This window comes from Rhipicephalus sanguineus, unplaced genomic scaffold (genome assembly GCF_013339695.2).
Source record: "Rhipicephalus sanguineus isolate Rsan-2018 unplaced genomic scaffold, BIME_Rsan_1.4 Seq1204, whole genome shotgun sequence".
Classification (NCBI taxonomy): domain Eukaryota; kingdom Metazoa; phylum Arthropoda; class Arachnida; order Ixodida; family Ixodidae; genus Rhipicephalus; species Rhipicephalus sanguineus.
The window spans coordinates 33,711-37,695 of record NW_023614483.1 but is presented as its reverse complement, the minus strand read 5'-3'; the positions used below and the strand labels follow the sequence as shown (position 1 = coordinate 37,695).

General features: G+C 50.4%; 9 non-coding genes across 9 annotated transcripts; all 9 read left to right on the top strand.

Annotated features, from left to right (window-relative positions):
* The first annotated feature begins 247 nt into the window (after positions 1-247).
* On the top strand, positions 248-321 carry Trnas-gga (transfer RNA serine (anticodon GGA)). Its single transcript has one exon. It is a non-coding gene; the product is annotated as a tRNA-Ser (tRNA).
* Positions 322-1,081: 760 nt separating this feature from the next.
* Trnas-gga (transfer RNA serine (anticodon GGA)) lies at positions 1,082-1,155 on the top strand. The gene has a single exon. It is a non-coding gene; the product is annotated as a tRNA-Ser (tRNA).
* Positions 1,156-1,637: 482 nt separating this feature from the next.
* Positions 1,638-1,711, top strand: Trnas-gga (transfer RNA serine (anticodon GGA)). The gene has a single exon. It is a non-coding gene; the product is annotated as a tRNA-Ser (tRNA).
* A 204-nt stretch (positions 1,712-1,915) lies between these two features.
* Trnas-gga (transfer RNA serine (anticodon GGA)) lies at positions 1,916-1,989 on the top strand. The gene has a single exon. It is a non-coding gene; the product is annotated as a tRNA-Ser (tRNA).
* A 482-nt stretch (positions 1,990-2,471) lies between these two features.
* Trnas-gga (transfer RNA serine (anticodon GGA)) lies at positions 2,472-2,545 on the top strand. The gene has a single exon. It is a non-coding gene; the product is annotated as a tRNA-Ser (tRNA).
* A 204-nt stretch (positions 2,546-2,749) lies between these two features.
* On the top strand, positions 2,750-2,823 carry Trnas-gga (transfer RNA serine (anticodon GGA)). The gene has a single exon. It is a non-coding gene; the product is annotated as a tRNA-Ser (tRNA).
* Positions 2,824-3,027: 204 nt separating this feature from the next.
* On the top strand, positions 3,028-3,101 carry Trnas-gga (transfer RNA serine (anticodon GGA)). The gene has a single exon. It is a non-coding gene; the product is annotated as a tRNA-Ser (tRNA).
* A 185-nt stretch (positions 3,102-3,286) lies between these two features.
* On the top strand, positions 3,287-3,360 carry Trnas-gga (transfer RNA serine (anticodon GGA)). The gene has a single exon. It is a non-coding gene; the product is annotated as a tRNA-Ser (tRNA).
* Positions 3,361-3,564: 204 nt separating this feature from the next.
* Positions 3,565-3,638, top strand: Trnas-gga (transfer RNA serine (anticodon GGA)). Its single transcript has one exon. It is a non-coding gene; the product is annotated as a tRNA-Ser (tRNA).
* The last annotated feature ends 347 nt before the right edge of the window (positions 3,639-3,985 follow it).

The window sequence follows — 3,985 nt, the reverse complement described above, 5'->3', positions numbered from 1 at the left end:
CGAGAGTGTAATCGGGTCCCGGGTTCGATCCCCGGACCAGGACGAATTTTTCGGCAACTAAGAGGCTTTATTTCTGAGAAATCCGTATGGATTTCCTTGTGGCTTCGTGCTACAAACGGGTGGTTGTCTATTTTCCCTTTCTTAACGCTTCCGCCACCTTGCGGAATTCCGCAGAACTGATTTGCAATATGTGTCCAGTTGCTTCGAGTTGTCGATGAATTCGCCCTCGCGCTGCCAATTGCTAGCTTCCTGGTTAGCTCAATTGGTAGAGCGACCGCCCCGGAAAGGCGTTGGTCCCGGGTTCGATCCCCGGACCAGGACGAATTTTTCGGCAACTAAGAGGCTTTATTTCTGAGAAATCCGTATGGATTTCCTTGTGGCTTCGTGCTACAAACGGGTGGTTGTCTATTTTCCCTTTCTTAACCCTTCCGCCACCTTGCGGAATTCCGCAGAACTGATTTGCAATATGTGTCCAGTTGCTTCGAGTTGTCGATGAATTCGCCCTCGCGCTGCCAATTGCTAGCTTCCTGGTTAGCTCAATTGGTAGAGCGACCGCCCCGGAAAGGAGTTGGTCCCGGGTTCGATCCCCGGACCAGGACGAATTTTTCGGCAACTAAGAGGCTTTATTTCTGAGAAATCGGTATGGATTTCCTTGTGGCTTCGTGCTACAAACGGGTGGTTGTCTATTTTCCCTTTCTTAACCCTTCCGCCACCTTGCGGAATTCCGCAGAACTGATTTGCAATATGTGTCCAGTTGCTTCGAGTTGTCGATGAATTCGCCCTCGCGCTGCCAATTGCTAGCTTCCTGGTTAGCTCAATTGGTAGAGCGACCGCCCCGGAAAGGTGTTGGTCCCGGGTTCGATCCCCTGACCAGGACGAATTTTTCGGCAACTAAGAGGCTTTATTTCTGAGAAATCCGTATGGATTTCCTTGTGGCTTCGTGCTACAAACGGGTGGTTGTCTATTTTCCCTTTCTTAACGCTTCCGCCACCTTGCGGAATTCCGCAGAACTGATTTGCAATATGTGTCCAGTTGCTTCGAGTTGTCGATGAATTCGCCCTCGCGCTGCCAATTGCTAGCTTCCTGGTTAGCTCAATTGGTAGAGCGACCGCCCCGGAAAGGCGTTGGTCCCGGGTTCGATCCCCGGACCAGGACGAATTTTTCGGCAACTAAGAGGCTTTATTTCTGAGAAATCCGTATGGATTTCCTTGTGGCTTCGTGCTACAAACGGGTGGTTGTCTATTTTCCCTTTCTTAACCCTTCCGCCACCTTGCGGAATTCCGCAGAACTGATTTGCAATATGTGTCCAGTTGCTTCGAGTTGTCGATGAATTCGCCCTCGCGCTGCCAATTGCTAGCTTCCTGGTTAGCTCAATTGGTAGAGCGACCGCCCCGGAAAGGAGTTGGTCCCGGGTTCGATCCCCGGACCAGGACGAATTTTTCGGCAACTAAGAGGCTTTATTTCTGAGAAATCCGTATGGATTTCCTTGTGGCTTCGTGCTACAAACGGGTGGTTGTCTATTTTCCCTTTCTTAACCCTTCCGCCACCTTGCGGAATTCCGCAGAACTGATTTGCAATATGTGTCCAGTTGCTTCGAGTTGTCGATGAATTCGCCCTCGCGCTGCCAATTGCTAGCTTCCTGGTTAGCTCAATTGGTAGAGCGACCGCCCCGGAAAGGCGTTGGTCCCGGGTTCGATCCCCGGACCAGGACGAATTTTTCGGCAACTAAGAGGCTTTATTTCTGAGAAATCCGTATGGATTTCCTTGTGGCTTCGTGCTACAAACGGGTGGTTGTCTATTTTCCCTTTCTTAACCCTTCCGCCACCTTGCGGAATTCCGCAGAACTGATTTGCAATATGTGTCCAGTTGCTTCGAGTTGTCGATGAATTCGCCCTCGCGCTGCCAATTGCTAGCTTCCTGGTTAGCTCAATTGGTAGAGCGACCGCCCCGGAAAGGCGTTGGTCCCGGGTTCGATCCCCGGACCAGGACGAATTTTTCGGCAACTAAGAGGCTTTATTTCTGAGAAATCCGTATGGATTTCCTTGTGGCTTCGTGCTACAAACGGGTGGTTGTCTATTTTCCCTTTCTTAACCCTTCCGCCACCTTGCGGAATTCCGCAGAACTGATTTGCAATATGTGTCCAGTTGCTTCGAGTTGTCGATGAATTCGCCCTCGCGCTGCCAATTGCTAGCTTCCTGGTTAGCTCAATTGGTAGAGCGACCGCCCCGGAAAGGAGTTGGTCCCGGGTTCGATCCCCGGACCAGGACGAATTTTTCGGCAACTAAGAGGCTTTATTTCTGAGAAATCCGTATGGATTTCCTTGTGGCTTCGTGCTACAAACGGGTGGTTGTCTATTTTCCCTTTCTTAACCCTTCCGCCACCTTGCGGAATTCCGCAGAACTGATTTGCAATATGTGTCCAGTTGCTTCGAGTTGTCGATGAATTCGCCCTCGCGCTGCCAATTGCTAGCTTCCTGGTTAGCTCAATTGGTAGAGCGACCGCCCCGGAAAGGCGTTGGTCCCGGGTTCGATCCCCGGACCAGGACGAATTTTTCGGCAACTAAGAGGCTTTATTTCTGAGAAATCCGTATGGATTTCCTTGTGGCTTCGTGCTACAAACGGGTGGTTGTCTATTTTCCCTTTCTTAACCCTTCCGCCACCTTGCGGAATTCCGCAGAACTGATTTGCAATATGTGTCCAGTTGCTTCGAGTTGTCGATGAATTCGCCCTCGCGCTGCCAATTGCTAGCTTCCTGGTTAGCTCAATTGGTAGAGCGACCGCCCCGGAAAGGCGTTGGTCCCGGGTTCGATCCCCGGACCAGGACGAATTTTTCGGCAACTAAGAGGCTTTATTTCTGAGAAATCCGTATGGATTTCCTTGTGGCTTTCTGCTACAGTCGGGTGGTTGTCTATTTTCCCTTTCTTAACCCTTCCGCCACCTTGCGGAATTCCGCAAAACTGATTTGCAATATGTGTCAAGTTGCTTCGAGTTGTCGATGAATTCGCCCTCGCGCTGCCAATTGCTAGCTTCCTGGTTAGCTCAATTGGTAGAGCGACCGCCCCGGAAAGGCGTTGGTCCCGGGTTCGATTCCCGGACCAGGACGAATTTTTCGGCGACTAAGAGGCTTTATTTCTGAGAAATCCGTATGGATTTCTTGTGGCTTCGTGCTACAGAAGGGTGGTTGTCTATTTTCCCTTTCTTAACGCTTCCGCCAAACTGATTTGCAATATGTGTCAAGTTGCTTCGAGTTGTCGATGAATTCGCCCTCGCGCTGCCAATTGCTAGCTTCCTGGTTAGCTCAATTGGTAGAGCGACCGCCCCGGAAAGGCGTTGGTCCCGGGTTCGATCCCCGGACCAGGACGAATTTTTCGGCAACTAAGAGGCTTTATTTCTGAGAAATCCGTATGGATTTCCTTGTGGCTTCGTGCTACAAACGGGTGGTTGTCTATTTTCCCTTTCTTAACCCTTCCGCCACCTTGCGGAATTCCGCAGAACTGATTTGCAATATGTGTCCAGTTGCTTCGAGTTGTCGATGAATTCGCCCTCGCGCTGCCAATTGCTAGCTTCCTGGTTAGCTCAATTGGTAGAGCGACCGCCCCGGAAAGGCGTTGGTCCCGGGTTCGATCCCCGGACCAGGACGAATTTTTCGGCAACTAAGAGGCTTTATTTCTGAGAAATCCGTATGGATTTCCTTGTGGCTTCGTGCTACAAACGGGTGGTTGTCTATTTTCCCTTTCTTAACCCTTGCGCCACCTTGCGGAATTCCGCAGAACTGATTTGCAGCTGCTCACTTTGTTGATGCTTTGCCACTGATGATAATAAAATATGTCTTGAGGTAAAACTGTAATGACGCAAAGAAGACGGGGACGAAGCGAAGACACGAACAGACAGACACGGGCGCCAACTTCCAACTGTTTATTATCAGTGCTTTGTAATGGGTGGGCATTTAAAACACCCACTCGTTGCGCAATTCATACGTTTAGTCG